Source organism: Ambystoma mexicanum, chromosome 6q, assembly GCF_040938575.1.
Source record: "Ambystoma mexicanum isolate Mex_15411 chromosome 6q, UKY_AmexF1_1, whole genome shotgun sequence".
Classification (NCBI taxonomy): Eukaryota; Metazoa; Chordata; class Amphibia; order Caudata; family Ambystomatidae; genus Ambystoma; species Ambystoma mexicanum.
The window spans coordinates 748,680,629-748,695,687 of record NC_090937.1 but is presented as its reverse complement, the minus strand read 5'-3'; the positions used below and the strand labels follow the sequence as shown (position 1 = coordinate 748,695,687).

General features: G+C 45.6%; 1 protein-coding gene across 2 annotated transcripts in view; it reads left to right on the top strand.

Annotated features, from left to right (window-relative positions):
• The window catches only part of SH3D19 (SH3 domain containing 19), a 1,396,196-nt gene that overhangs the window by 43,478 nt on the left and 1,337,659 nt on the right, over positions 1 to 15,059 (top strand). The gene's annotated exons all lie outside the window — the stretch shown is intronic.

Below are 15,059 nucleotides of genomic sequence, written 5' to 3'. Positions count from 1 at the left end.
AATTGAAACAAAGGAAAACTACTATGCGCAAATTACCGACGCATCCAATTCCACGGGAAAACTGTTCCAAATTCTAAAAACCTTTGAGAAGCCACCCACTCTCACCCCACCCTTTCAACCAACCATGACGCACTGTGAAAAGGTTCAAACTGCCTTTTTCACAAAAGATTCTAAAAGCTAGAGACACTATCCTAAACTGCGAAGTTATAGATATTCCCCTTACCCATAACAAGGCTGACCCCGAAATCAAAGTACCCAAATTTCAGTTTACACCAATCTCACCAGAAATCATGTTAAATACCCTTTCTAATATGAACTGTACCTCATGCCCCGAAAACATACTACCCCCTAAATTCATACTAGATAACGCAGGAATCTTCTCACCCTTTTTATGTCGCATGGCAAACTGATCATTTAGAGACCGGAATGTTCCCACCGGCATAAAAACAGTTAGTCACACCATTGGTGAAAATGCCTGGTCTGGACCAGCAAAATCCAGCCAATCTCCGACCTATCACAAATTGCAATTTTTTTGTTGAAGATCCTCGATAAAATAGCTACGCACCAACTCCAAGAGTACGTGGACAAGCACGACTTATTACACCCCCAGCAATCGATTTAGAAGTGCACACAGCACAGAATCAGCACTACTTGATCTCTAATCCAAAATGCTGAGTATCCTTGACAAAGGAAAGGCCAGCCTGCGTGTCCTCTTGGACCTCTCGGCAGCGTTCGATTTATTAGATCATGGGAAGCTCCGAGAGGCCCTAGGAAAAGCAGGAAACTGCTCTGATGAAGCCATTGAATGGATATCCTTTCTGGAAGACAGAAATTCCAAAATCAATTGGGGCAGACACTCCACTAGTTCTTACCCCGTGGACTGTAGCGTCCCACAGGGAGCCAGCTTCTCCCCTCTCCTTTTTAAGCTTTACATTCGCTGTCTCTGCACCCTCCTCTCACAGTTGGGGATTTATTTCACTAATTTTGCAGACAACACCCAATTGATCATAGAACTTTGTGGAGACCATGCTATAGACAATAACAGACTGTCGGCCATCTATAACACCATAGAGAATTGGATGAAGGCTCACTGGATGTGCTTGAATGGTTCGAAAACAGACCTCATGACATTTGGATCCACAAAAGCCCTATATAATCTAGGCCCAGCGTATTCTACATTTAACATTAAAGACTCCAACATCACAGTCACAAACAAAGTTAAAACACTCGGCATATTTCTGCAATCCTCATTAGGAACAGAGGCACAGGTCTCATACCTAAAAAGAAATTGCCAGTATTATCAGAGATTACTACGCCGCATTAGGCCATACCTTAACGCCAAAAATAGCGCCACCATCGCCAGAGCCACTATCCTGTCCCAACTCGATTATGGGGAATGCATTGATGCTTGGGTCTAGCAATAACTGCATTAAACAATGCCAAATAACCCAAAATAACGCTGTCAGAACTATCACCGGGAAACCCAAGCGTGACCATATTGCCAAAGACAGAATTGGCCTTCATTGGCTCGCCATAGAGGAGTGCATTAAATTCAAATCTTTGACGTTGGTCCACCGCTGCCTATACGGCACGGCTCCATCATATCTCAAAAGGGAATTCAATTGGTACGAACCAAGCCGAAGTTTAAGATCAGCTAAACGAGGGCTACTCAAATCCGGCCACACCAGAGTAAAAGCCACTGGACTTGGGAGGGCCTTTCCCACCAAGGCAATTGCTCTCTGGAATGAGCTTCCGGGCAATATTAGGCTGGAAAGTAACTACCTTTCCTTTTAGAAAGCAGCTGAAAACATTACTCTTTCGGTAATCTGTTACATACTCAGCTTTGGACTCTTATTGAGTCCATCTCTTCTCTGTTTTATGTAGTCCTGTGATCTCTTCTCCCTTTGTGTTTTTGTCGCGCCCTGATGCTTGCGAGCTGCGGCGCGTTACAAATATGTAAAGTAAAGTACTTCGGTGGCTATTGTCAATTAGCTGGCTGTGGTCGGCCTTGAAACTGTAGCTTCTTGTCAGAAAAGTTATGATATCTCTGTCTGGGCGACAGCCAGGCGTAGGTGTGAAACTGTGCCTCTTCTCGCTCGGCTGGTCACGTGCTAGCACACCATGAATCTGCTTCATTTTCCTTCTATTTGCACATGTAATTCTTTTTCGGTTTGCCACCTGCCAGCGCCTCCTTATCTCAGCCTTCCTGAGATAGGCTGTTCTGTTCTTAAGTTTCGATTCTGTGAAGCTACTGTTCGCTCCTTCTCTTGGTCTGACCTCGACTTCACAGGCACGAGCTGCTCCTGCTGAGTTTCGATTCAGCCGCCTATTCTCGTTTTAGCTGGAATACAAATCCTGTTCTGTTTGACCCCAGTAACCTGAGTTAATTACGCTTTTGTGTGAAGTGGACTCACACTTATATAGTGTGCTTTGTTGAGGTAGATATGTATAGGTGGCGCTTGCCGCTATATTCTTCTACTAAGCATAGCAAGCTGCACTGTTTTCTTAGCTTCTTGCGGTTACAAGCAAATGTACAGGTGTTAGCTGGTTGAATGTCTTCATCCTGTTTACGGCTTAGGTTTCTTTATATTTCAACATCGTCTCTCCTTCTAAGTTCATGATATCCTTATTCATGGCGTTTCGTCTGTGTGTCATCTTTTGGTTGTCGTTGTCTTTCATCTGAGTCTGTCCGGGCCCTCGTGTCGTCGCCATTCATCTTCAATTAAGGCCTTTTGTGTTTCTTCCGGGACGGTGTTTAAGTAACCATTTTGTTTTATTTGTTGGTAGGGTTTTCTTAATGGATACCTTGCTGTCCATGGTTGTCTGGTTATTGGTACTTCAATAGGTAGTGTTCTTCTGATAGGCACTGGGCAGATCCCCACTGCGGCTCTCCGATGGTTTATTTGCTCATCGTATGTCACATATCTCGGTGTGAACGTTCCTGGTACTTCAAAATGGACGACTGGAGTGCAGGCCATATTTGGGACCTCCTCTGCACCTTCGTCCAGTGAGAACTCCAGAGATCGACATGGTATGGGTGTTTGGAGCCCTCTCTTATCCAAAGTCTCCTTCGTGCCAAAACGAAGAGGACCCAGTGGGAGATATGCTCACATACAGGCATACCATACTTGGACCAATCACGGTGGTCCCAGGCATTCACAGCACACCAGACTCTGTGCCCCCCAGGATGTGTATTGGAACCAGACAGTCCAGCCCACATCCTGGAAGCACACACAAGGCATGCAGAAGCCTGCAAAAGCTTTGCATGTCGCGGGAGAATGCATGCCCAAATAAGGACTGACCTGGGTCGGCTCGACCTGGGGAAGGTGAAGGGTCAAGATGGCCAAAAGACAGGACAAAGAACCTCGTGGCATGGCCATTTTGGAGCCAGGCCACCTATTCGTGCCAAATGCTGTAACCATGGTTTACCTTGCAGGAGAGGGTTAAAAATACATGAAAAGATGCCACTAGCCCTGTCCAAGGCACACCTGCACTTCTAAAAAAATCCTTTGAGAGTAACCAGGGCCTTTAGAAATTACAGGAAGACCCAAGTGCACTATGCTGGAAGGTACATTGTGCATGTGCTACATGTTGCAGAAAAGTTGCAACATTGACAAGGACTAAAGGAAACAAAGTCGCCCAGTACTGACTGTCTTTAAGGGCATGTCAGTTTCCCCATAACAAAAAATGAGCAAACGTCCAGGGGAGTGCAGCAGAAGGCTGGGCTCCTCTGGGAAAGTCAGACTATGGTGTATAACATCAGGAAAAAGTTGAGGGGGTGGGGGGGAACACATCTGGAGGGAAAATGACACATGAAATGGAAATCTTTCCTAACAGTCCATCAGTTTCTTAATTTACTTTTGTGAGAGGGATCATTTTAAGGCCATCTTTTTAGTAGCCTCTCTTGCTGGACTTCCTTCTAAAACTGCCAGTGTCTCTTTTTTTTCCCCCTTCTGTTTACCCATCGTGGTCGAGGAGAGCTGCACTCACCACAACCCTCCTTGGGTTTGATTATAATCCGATAAATGAGGAAGAGGCACGAACTGGTAACCATAGTAACCATGCTGCTCTTCCTAAACACTTCCTTACCAATGTCAGAGCTCATTGAACCTATCAATTTCCCCGCACGGCCGGGCGACCAGTCAGGGCAATGTTTAAGTTTGCTAAGTAAACCTAGACATCGTTATTTCAGTCCGATATCAGTTTCCCTTACGGAACATGGCGGTGCACCATCTATGCGGGAGGAACAGCACATTTTATGGCTGAATGCGGAGGACGGTATCCAACCCACCAGCCTCCGCAGGCATGCAGTGCCATTGAACTAATCTTGCTTCAGCCCCCCCTGCTCCCTGAAATGTGAGTGGAGGGGCAACGCTTCTGCACATAGGTTTTTGTTAGTCAGAGAGGGGAAAGAAGCCTTTCCTGCAGCCGGTGGCTTTAAAGTGTTACTGTGTTGTGCAGAAAATAATTATGTGCACAAACTCAGCAAAACCTTTAAAGCTGCTAGTTTCAAGAAAGGCTTCCCTGACCTGTCTACCTAACGAAACTCGGATGCACACATATAAGCCCCCTCCCCACAGATGTGAGTGAACCTATAGCAACGTTATATTTTGTTTCACATCCGAGGGAAAAGGCTCATGTACACGCTTGCTTTTGTTAGGCAGAGAGGCGATGGAAACCTTTTCTGAAACTAGCAGTGTTTAAGGGTGTTGCATGTTGGCTCACTATGCATGTATACATGTGTGCCATGAGTGTGTATGTAATGTATGTGTGTGTGAAGGAGTGTATTCTGAATGGGGGCTGTGTGCACATGTAAATGAGCGAGAATGGTGAATGCATGTGCGCTTGTGTAAGGTTGGGCTGCTACCATTTGATACTTGTGCCCCATGCCCGACTACCCTTGGGGTAGAACGGGGGGGGCCCTCCAAGTTTGCCCCGCCCAGTTTCTGAAGTGGCCTCTCCCAACACCAGTTAAACCTCCCCCCCAAACCCCCTGAAATGTAGGTTTCGTTGTGCCCCTGGGCCTCCGTGTTACTCACTTCCAACAGCGCTTACCTTAGAGCCCCAGCCCCAAGTCCTCAGCATGGGGCTCATGCACTGGTGTACCCTGCTATGGTTTCCCTCGCCCAGCAGGGGAACAGATGGGGGGGGGGGGGCTTCTTGGCTGGTCTGCCAAGGAACGCTCAACTACACCAAAGGCCCTGCAGGGAATGCAGAAGGTATGCCATCAGAGCTATCCCAGCCACCCTGCTGGAGGGGAACCCTAGGAGGCATTTAACGTGGCTCCCCTCCCCGGTGCCTTGCACTGGGAAAGAATGGATTGCTAACTGGAGGACAGGAACATTTTAACTAAGGGATTGTGGGCGAGTAGGGGATTTATACCCCCAGTAAGAAGGTGAACAAGGCTTCCTTTGAGGGAGTCCGGACCTTCTATATAAGTACTGGCACGAGGAAAAGGGACGTGAAGGTAATGACCGTACACACATACAACGTATGAGTATTTTACACAATATACCTGCATATCCATTATTGTCAGTAACATGCTTCACTTAAAATATCGATTGAGCAAAATATGCCTGCGTATATTTAGAAATCCCGAGGAACTGAGTTTATGTTGGCTACTTTCCAAGATAGAGTGTACTGTTTAGACATATAGATTTTCCAGTAACTAATGAAAGACCCAGCCTTTTTCCTGGAAACATTTACCTGATATCGTGGATAAGAAAAGGACAAGGTTCCTGGTTCGTCATCAGTTTGATGCGTCACTGGCTGTTCTTTAGATTAGCCCTTTGACTGGCTGTTCTTTTAGTGAACTATTCGTCGCACGGCAGATCTCCACCAAAACCACCCATGGTTAGTGTTGTAAGCAGCCAGACACTAGCGCTCTGCCATGTTTATCTACGAATAAACATGGCTGCTCGCGAGTTTACAGAATGGAATTGATAGCAAAAGTGCACAATAGCACGCGGCAGGCTACCTCTGTTTGTGAATCAGTAAATTAGTTCAGTTGTGAGTATGGCCGCAGATTGGTTCCAGGGACACAGAGGGTGCGACTGAGTGACTCATTCGAGTTACGAAATTCTGCCCTTTGTTCATTTTATTTAGTAGAGAGTAGAGGAGCACAGGCTTGTCTGTACATGCATCTACTGCCAAATGTAGGTTTTCTATAATCACCAAGGTTACAGCTATTGTGGGCTCTGCCCAGCCGCTTGGGGCAACCGTTCAACTCGCCTGTGCTGCGGTTTAGAAGTTGAAGTATTCCTTGTGTTTAATTCGCCTTTTGAGCCCGTTATTTAGTTGTATTTACAGTTTCACGTGTTCTGTAATGAGTTTTGACTTCTTGTTTTTATTTTATTTTTTTGGAAAAGTTTATTTCGGGAATACAAAACATTCTCATGGAACAGCAACAATAAACAACTTACAGACAAATCAACACATAATAAAAAAAAAAATCGAACTTAATTAAAACCATAGAACTTTCTGGAAATACAAGAAAAAACGTTTAGGCAGATTTCTATAAAAAAATGTCTGACGGCGCATTCTTTAAACATGATAAAGCACAGCCCACACATATTGACTGCCCATGACGGATAACACACGAAGGAATCCCTTACCATGCAAGAGTGGTTTAAGCATGCACTCTCTAATAGCCGAGAAAGCTGGCAAAACAATTGGAACCGGCCAGGTCTTCCTTGGGTACATCACAAAAAAGACACTATTGATTCTCATTACCATTAGACCAGGCCGCCACCACTGCTCTTATAGGAATACAATTAAAAGGTGCCCTTGTAATAAGAATGTGCTGAGAAAGATTCTGAGCCCATCGCAAATACTTCTGGAGACCTGGGCCTGCATTGATCGTATGTTTCCTATTAGCTGGCCTCCTGATCTCAGATGACTCCCTTTTGTCCAGGATATACCGGAGTACCCTTGCTTTCACAGACTTCAAAACATTACAAGGCATAACATCTGTCATATTCAAACATTGAGCTATGTCCACTTCCACCTGCATTGTTTTGACATGCCTAAGCCAGGGGATCTTCAGATGGAGGGGGTGGGGAGTGGGGAGTGGGGGGTGGGGTCCCCTGGAAACAAGACATTCAATTTGCTCATGTGTCAGAGCAGCTTTACTGTCCGCCCCCCCCTCCCCCCAATTCTGAGCCATTGATTTGCAGGTTTTGACTTCTCCATTTACTAAATGTTGTAGGACAGAACATAAATCGAGGGAACACGCAGGTGGAAGGCATCGGACCACTTTTTTTTTTCTGAAGGTGCCCCCTGTGTGTTAAGGTATATAAAACATATTTTGCTGCACACTTTTAAATGAAACGGTGCCACCAGCATTCAAACTCTCCCTCGGCCCTGAGAGCAGAAGGGCATCTGCAAGTCTACTCGAACCTTGCATCAAGTCGTACATTGCCTCGTAATGACATTCTGCCAAACAGGACATGTTTTGTTACAGATTCTCGGGTAAGATGGGTGCACCTTTTATGCGTAGCTATGTTTTTATAGGAACATCTGTAATGCTTATGTGTCCTTTCTTTAATGAGGAAATACACAATGAATGACATTGGATATTACACTTTGGGATATGTCCAGTTACTGTGACATCACTTTCCATTGCATATGTCAGCGCACCCCCTTACCTTAATTTTTTTAAATACATTTTTTGAGGACTTGAGTCTTGTTATTGGAACGTCTCATGTGGTTCTTGGCATCTTGCTGCTGTCGAGATGAACGATTTCAGGGTGGAAAAAAGAGGCCTGAGTAGAAAACGAGGGAAATCGCTATAAGTAACCAAGCAAATGTATCGATATCCATGTTCTTTCTCTTTGCGGGGGAGGGGTAACCTTTACGGGGTGAGAACCTGTTCCCTCTTGCCTTCTCCCCTAAATCACTGTTGCCCCCGGGTCACCCATCTTGGGTCCCCCTAGTGTGGGAGCTAAGTTTGAAAGAGCCTTGCCTGAATTGGACTTCATCATGCCAGCATCCTTACACGCAGGTAGAAAGGACAACACATTATACCACAGCCTGGCAGCTGTCTACTGGGAAGCCAGCAGAGCTAGAGCATCTAATGGCATGGCCAAAAAGACATGAACAGATTTGAAAGGGGTCCTGGATGACTGCATGGGCTGGGGATCCTTCTTGTGCATCTCCCACTTGTCGCAGGCTGCAGAGATACTGATGTGCCAGCCTTAGAAATGGCTACTCGGGGGCCAAGCCACCAGGAGACACCCTACATTGAAATGATCCTAGTCCAGCCTGGTGTAGGATTGGGGAGCAGGCAAATGACACTGCCTGGGCAGCACATGGCGATTAAAACCTGTCGGTGGACTCAGCAAAGGCCTCCTGTAAGATAGTGCAATGCTGCCACATACCAAGGATGCGATCGCGCTGGTTGTAGCTCTGAGTAGTTGAGTGAGTGGACTCTTTTGTACTGTATAGAGTACACTGCGAAATCCATAGCCTTGTGGGGATGCAATCTTAAGAAAATTACATTTTCCAAAGAGCTTGCAGAGACTCTGGACCTCTCGAAATGGGCACCAACTGGGGAGGAGAACTGATTGTGTTTTATCCCGTCAGGCCTTTGGGTTTCCCTGATTGAGGCAATGACTGATTGGTTCTGGAAAATGTAACCTCTGCATAAGGGGGATCCCCACAGAAATTAGTGAAGGCTCTTCCTTCAGGTGAAGGGACTGCCTGTTCTTCACTGCTCTCTTCAGTCAGAAGCCAGTGCCCAGCCTGCTTCTTGCTCCCAACCTTTGCTGACAAAGGCTGCTGCCCCAGTGAAACTGCTCCATCCTGCTGACTGCAGCTGGTCAACTGTGAGACTATTGCTGCTTTTGGGAGGGTCTTCTGGAAGCTATTGGAGGCCATGGTCAAGATACCAATAAGGAGAAAGGGCCATTCTCCCGGGTGGGACTGTGTAACTTAGTACTGAGGGAAATGCACAAAGAGAAGTATCTCACTGTGCATAAAGGGAGCTGTAGCTTGACAAATCCCCAGCACCCATTGGCTGATGGCTGTACTCTCTAGCCAAAATAAATCCTTCCGAAGAAGGATGATGGCATTCGCAAAGGTTTAGATCTGCATAAATAATCACCAGTTATCAAGTCTGTCATGTTAGATCATTTATACTAACACTTTGTGAAAACTAATCGAGCTGGGTGATGGTAATGGACGAATTGCATCCCATAATTCACAATGAGAAAATGATCTCAAATAATTATTCTGTAGTCATTTGACGTAATCTGAAGGAACCCAAAAGTATTCTGAAGTGATGTGGCATTTGTGTAGGCTGACTGTCTAAAAAAACCTACCTGTCAGCACCTGCATCCCGTAAAACATGTTCAAATGATTTAAACTGGGTCCACTAATATATAGGCATTTGTACATCTCCTCACCCTAAATGAGGGGCATTGCAGTCGTGATGTATGTTTGTTTATTTATATACAGGAGGAACAATGCTCTTTTGATCACAAAATAATGTACAATAGATAATAAATCAGATTTGGCTGTAAGCTTCTTACAGTGGGTTGAGTTTGAGGAACATTCTGACCAGGTTGTGGAGGGGAGTAAATGGAACAGTCACTGGGGACTTTTAAGCATAGGTAGGTAGGTTGTACGGTCAGCTATGCTCGGAATGTGCCCATGATGGGCGAAGTGCTAGATTCGAGGCCGAGGAAGTGAGCGACAGAAGCAGGTTAGTCTAGTGAGAAATGTTAGCTAGTAGGCAGATGAGAGATGGGTTAAGAGGGTAACTCTGAGGTGAGGATGCAGGCTTTTAGTTTGGTTTTGAACAAATCTGTGTGGACTGTTTCTTGGGTGTCCAGGGCGTAAGGAAGGCATGGTATTGAGCAGTAGATTGAGCAACCAGAAGGTGTCTCACCCACTAATCCCTGTGGATCTGTTATCCAGGTGGCCAGGTCACGGCCATCGCTTTTGGATCACCTGGGAGTGGGATGCTGTATCCCCTTCCCTGTAACACTTTTCCCCATCCTACCAGGTAGGATAATTAGGAACTCAACCACCCCCTTTCGCAACATGAACACTTTCTCACGGACAGCCCACTATGAAAGAAAATGGACTAACACCCGTGCCGTATACCTGATGTTTCTCAATACAATAGTCAGGCAGGGTCAGGCATCTGACTTCCATTACCCCACACAGATAAAAGGCAGAGCACGAGAGCAAACTCGGAGTTAGGCAAAGCACACGAGGAAACTGCGGTTCCAAGATGGCAGTTTAACACAAGGAGGAAGACGGCGAAACGGAAGGGGATCACAAGGAGGGAATTTCCTTGACCTTTCCGACAAAGAAACGTTACTTTCACGAAACTTCAAGAATGGAAAGCATAAGACCACGAAACGAGGCTAAGGAATCCTGCATTGTGTGTCGGAGGTACCCGGGGCCCTCCCGCACCGATCATCAAGACTGGGAGAAGCGCCAGCTGCCCTGGTACTGTCCTTAACTCCAACAAAAAAGCAGCCTCAGTGAAATGAACACAGCCAGTGAGTTGGGGAGACCCATACAAGATCGGTCTGTGTTGAAGCCAAGGTTGCAAGCAGCAACTTTGTATGGTGCACATTGGATCTTAAAGCACTGAGTGAAACGCGTGTGATAACCAATGAGTAAAGTTGAACTGCAGATGAGTGTTTGAGCTTTGAAGCCAAAATATATGATACATTTGACAGAGTGGTCCGGCACTGAGTGCGTGCTCAATCGAAGGTCTCTGTAAGGTGTCCAGCTGAGAGCTGACAAAAGTGAAAGGGTGACAAAGGATTGTGAATCGAAGTGGTCCTGCAATGGGTCAAGCAGAATCCTGTGCACAATCAAAAGTCTTTGATATTGATACAGTAAAGAAAGTTGATGGCAAAGTTGGTCTGAGCCCGGCAGAGGGAGATCAATTGAAAGCTTTGTTATAGCAAGTTTGTGTTATAATAGATAAATTGGTCCGAGCCCGGCAGAGGGAGATCAATTGAAAGCTTTGTTATAGCAAGTTTGTGTTACAATAGATAAATTAGTCCGAGCCCGGCAGAGGGAGACTGATTGAAGATTTTGTGTTAGAAAGGATCTGAGTCCGGCAGAGGGGGGTTTCTGGGGTGAACCATGAGTCACCTGAGAAATTGGCTATGTAGAAATCCTAAGAAAATTGTGTATATGTGAAAAACAAACTTTGTGTTAAAGTGGATCTAAGCATGGCGGAGGGGGATCCAAGGAGAACAGTAAATCACCTGAGAAAAGTGTGCTCAGGAGAATCGTGAAAGTAAAGGAACTTTGTTACTCGTGCTATAGAAGCCAGAGGCTGTGCGAAGCTCAAGTGTGCCGCCTTATCCCGTGCTGAAAATGTGGGGAAGGAAAACCAACAGCTTGAATATCCTGAACTATCATTGCTTGGACACTTCTTTTGCATTATCTTATTTCCCACACTATTTGTATTTAGAGGTAAGGATTGCCAATAGGTTTATTAGTATAGGCCTTTTAATTTTGACACAACTTCATTAGGACTGTTATTATTTGATGGTCGTAGCTTGCTCCCATCTTTAGATTTAGGATTAGATGGGCGTTTTTGTATTTATTAGTCTTATATAGCGCTTTATACCAAAGCGCTGTACATTTACAACAGGGTACATTTAACCTAACAAAAAACAAACAAGCAAATTACCATCTTGAATCAGTCACCAAAAAAACAGTATGTAGAGCAATTAGACAGAGGGGGAAGGAGAGAAGAGAGGTAGAGCTAGGTGGAAGAGGGAGGAGGGAAAGGAAGGGGTGAGGTGAGGATGGGGAGGTGGAAAGAGGGTGTAGAGGCCAAGGGGGGGGGGAGGAAAAGGGTGGGAGTGAGAGGAGGGAGGGGTGTCATGGCAGGGAATGGAGAAGGAGAGATTTAAGGGATGAGCGGAAAGAGGAAAAAGTAGGAGTAGAGCGGATAGAGAGAGGTAAGGAGTTCCAGTGGAGGGGGGGCCAGGAGTTGGAAGGAGAGGAAACAGGAGGAGGCACAAGGGGAGGGAGGATCAGTGAGGAGGAAGTTGTCGGCGGAACGAAGGGGACGAGAGGGAGTGTAGAAAGAGAGATAAGGGGGAGCAAGTTCGTGAAGAGATTTGAAGACCAGGCAGAGAAAATGAAATTTAAGTTGAGAGTGAAAGGGGAGCCAGCCAATGGAGGATAGGGAAGCAGAGATGGAGTCTCTGGGGGAGAGGAGACAGAGGGTACGTATGGCAAAGTGATAGATTTGAGGCGGGCAAGGTTTTTCAAACCCAATTAAGGTTTAATAAACACCCTTGAATTGTGGTCACTTGTCTGTCTTACTGTTGATACAATGTCTTCCTTATAAGACGCAGACACAATGGATACAAGTTTCGAAAACCTTTATTGAATACTTTGGTTGGGATGGTAGAATTTGTAACAAGCCCTAACTCTAGAATGGGAGTAATCTCGACCATTAAACAATAACAAATACACCCAAGTCAGTCTGGTCAAAATAAAAAGGCCTATACTAAGAAATCCTAACCTTGCCCTCCTTCTCAAAATAACAAATATGTTGAGGGAATACAACAAAGGAAGTAGTGTCTCAACAAGAAATGTCATAATGGCTTCAGTACCAACTCCCCTCCCAGGTTCCACCCCACAGGGTCCAGAGTCTCTCAAAAACAAAAGATAGGTGGTTAGCCCAGTTCTATCAGTCTTGCACACTTTGGCTTACTGGTACAATTGAACAGTTCAATCTTAGGCTGTCAACTTCTGGTAGTTCAATCACTTCGTTAGGCCACACTTACCTTGCCATCAATTCTCAGTTCATATGTTCTCAATTTCTCACGCTTCTGCACATGTTTCCCTCTGCCGGGCTCGAGACGGTCTTGTTTCACTTCTTTGTGGGGTTCCCTTCCCCACGTTTTATCAGAAGAAATGTTCACTGTCGAAGACTTTCGCAACTTCAAGGAATTTACATAGACCTCTGCATAACCACTTTGACCTCCATTTTAATAATCCTTTAATTTACAATCTTCTTTTACGGCACCAATGCCTCTTGGTACTTGTAGTTCTCATTCTATTGCCTTCTTGGCCGTTTCCAAAGTTATGTTACCTTTGCCCACTTGGCATATTTCACAGTCCACAAATTTCACTTTCCTCTTATGCAATTTTCTTTCTTTTGATCTCAGTTCATAATATCTTTCAAAAATATATAACATTTCCCAGAGACTTTCGAATATGCGACTTCCTCTCACATGACCACTCTACTAATTCGTATCTTTCTTTTAATAATTCACATTTTCTTGGCACACGCGCATAGCTTCAACTTTCAAATTAGTCACTTTCCCTTTAACATCAAACGGATTTAGTTGGTCTCGATAACTCACCGGTTGTGCTAATTTGTTATCTTTCATCTTTTTCCTGCAGCACAAGGCTGTTCCCAACTCCTCCTCTGCTCCTCCCAACTCTGCCATTCACCCAAGAGGGGCCGTCGGCCACTTCCTGGGAATTTGAAGGTTCCTTTCCTCTGCTCCCTCGGCACTGCTTTTCGGACACTTGCGGCTTCCTGAAAGCTTGGAAATCGTGCCTGGCTTTCTTTTCATCCTCTCGGCTGTCGATCAGCATGTTGGCATTCAAACATCCCCAGACTGGTCTGCAGCAGCCTCGGAAGAGCTGTTCCTTTTCTTACCCAGTCTCACTGAAAGTGTGCCTGTGTGCGCGCCACCTTTTTTATTTTCACAGGGAGCGTTAATAAGTGGCAGCTGTACATTGTTAGAGCTACGTGCCTGACTTCTGCCTGGCCTCATTACAAGGACAGGGCCAATGCAAGTCAGGGGAGGTAATCCTTCTGACCTCATTCCTCATCTTCCTTGGTACAGTACATTTGTCAAAACAAAGTGGGGAGGAATTATGGGAGTTGTATTTTCCCATAAAATAAGCAAGGGATAGGTGGATTGTGGAAAAATGGGGATACCATGTCTCACCATTGGGTGCTTCTCCCCCACTCCCTGAGATCCCCCCCCCAACCCAGGTTATCTTCCTTCGCTTGTCCACCCCCAGGGTCGGGATCCAAAAGCGATGGCCTTTCCCCAGCCACCTGAGTATGGGATCCCTGGGGACTAAGTTGGCAAACACCCTTTTGTTTTTCACAAGGGGAAGAGAATTCCATGCAAGTAGTGCAAAAAGAGAGAAGGGGCGCCAGCGAGAGGAAATACAGGGAGGGCAATGAGCCAGAAGGGTAGTCGAGGAGGCAGAGCAGAGATTACGAGAAGGCTTGTAGAGTTGGATAGAGGAGGATTGATACAGTGGTGCCTTACTGTAGATAGATTTGTGAACCAGGAGAAGAAATTTAAATCTGGCTCTATTTTGCATAGTCAGCCATCCAGCCTGGTGACGGTACAAGGAAGTAGGTGTGAAGTGAAGGAGCTCAAAGAGAGTGCTGGTAGTGAAGTTCATTGTCAAGAGGACAGAAAGCCTAGTTGGAGAGACTAAAGAAGATGCTGGCACAGTAGTCCAGTTTGGAGAATACCATAGTGGTTAAGAGGTGCTTGGCGGTGTTGAAAGGAAGGAGGTGCCGGATTTCCTAATATTTAGGAGGTTGAAGCAAGCTGCTGTTCCAGTTTTGGAGATGGAAGTAACGATTGTGTGAGAAGGGTCATAGATGGTGCTGAGGTTTCTAGTTGAAGAAGAGTAGGGGAGGGTTAGGTGGGAACTGGATAGGCAGAGGAAGAGACGAGGGATATCTTTTGGCAGGGAAGAAGAGCACCTCTGTTTTTGGTATAGTTAATATCAGAGCGTGCAAAGCCATCCAATATTTAATGGCAGGGAGACGGTTTGAAATTTTGATGGAGAGATCAGAGGAGAGAAAATGGAAGATGATTTGGGTGTCGTCCGCAAAGAGTTGGTACGAGAACCCAAACAGCCCTACAGATGAGGGGTGTATCGGTCACTTACACTCGCTGAAAATAGGAAAATAATTCAAATGGGGAGTAAAGATACTCCCATCAAAAAATTGTAAACAAACATGCAAGGAACTTGTGCCCCTTCTTTCACCCACGCAGCACATGGATATGTTTGGACCAATAGTG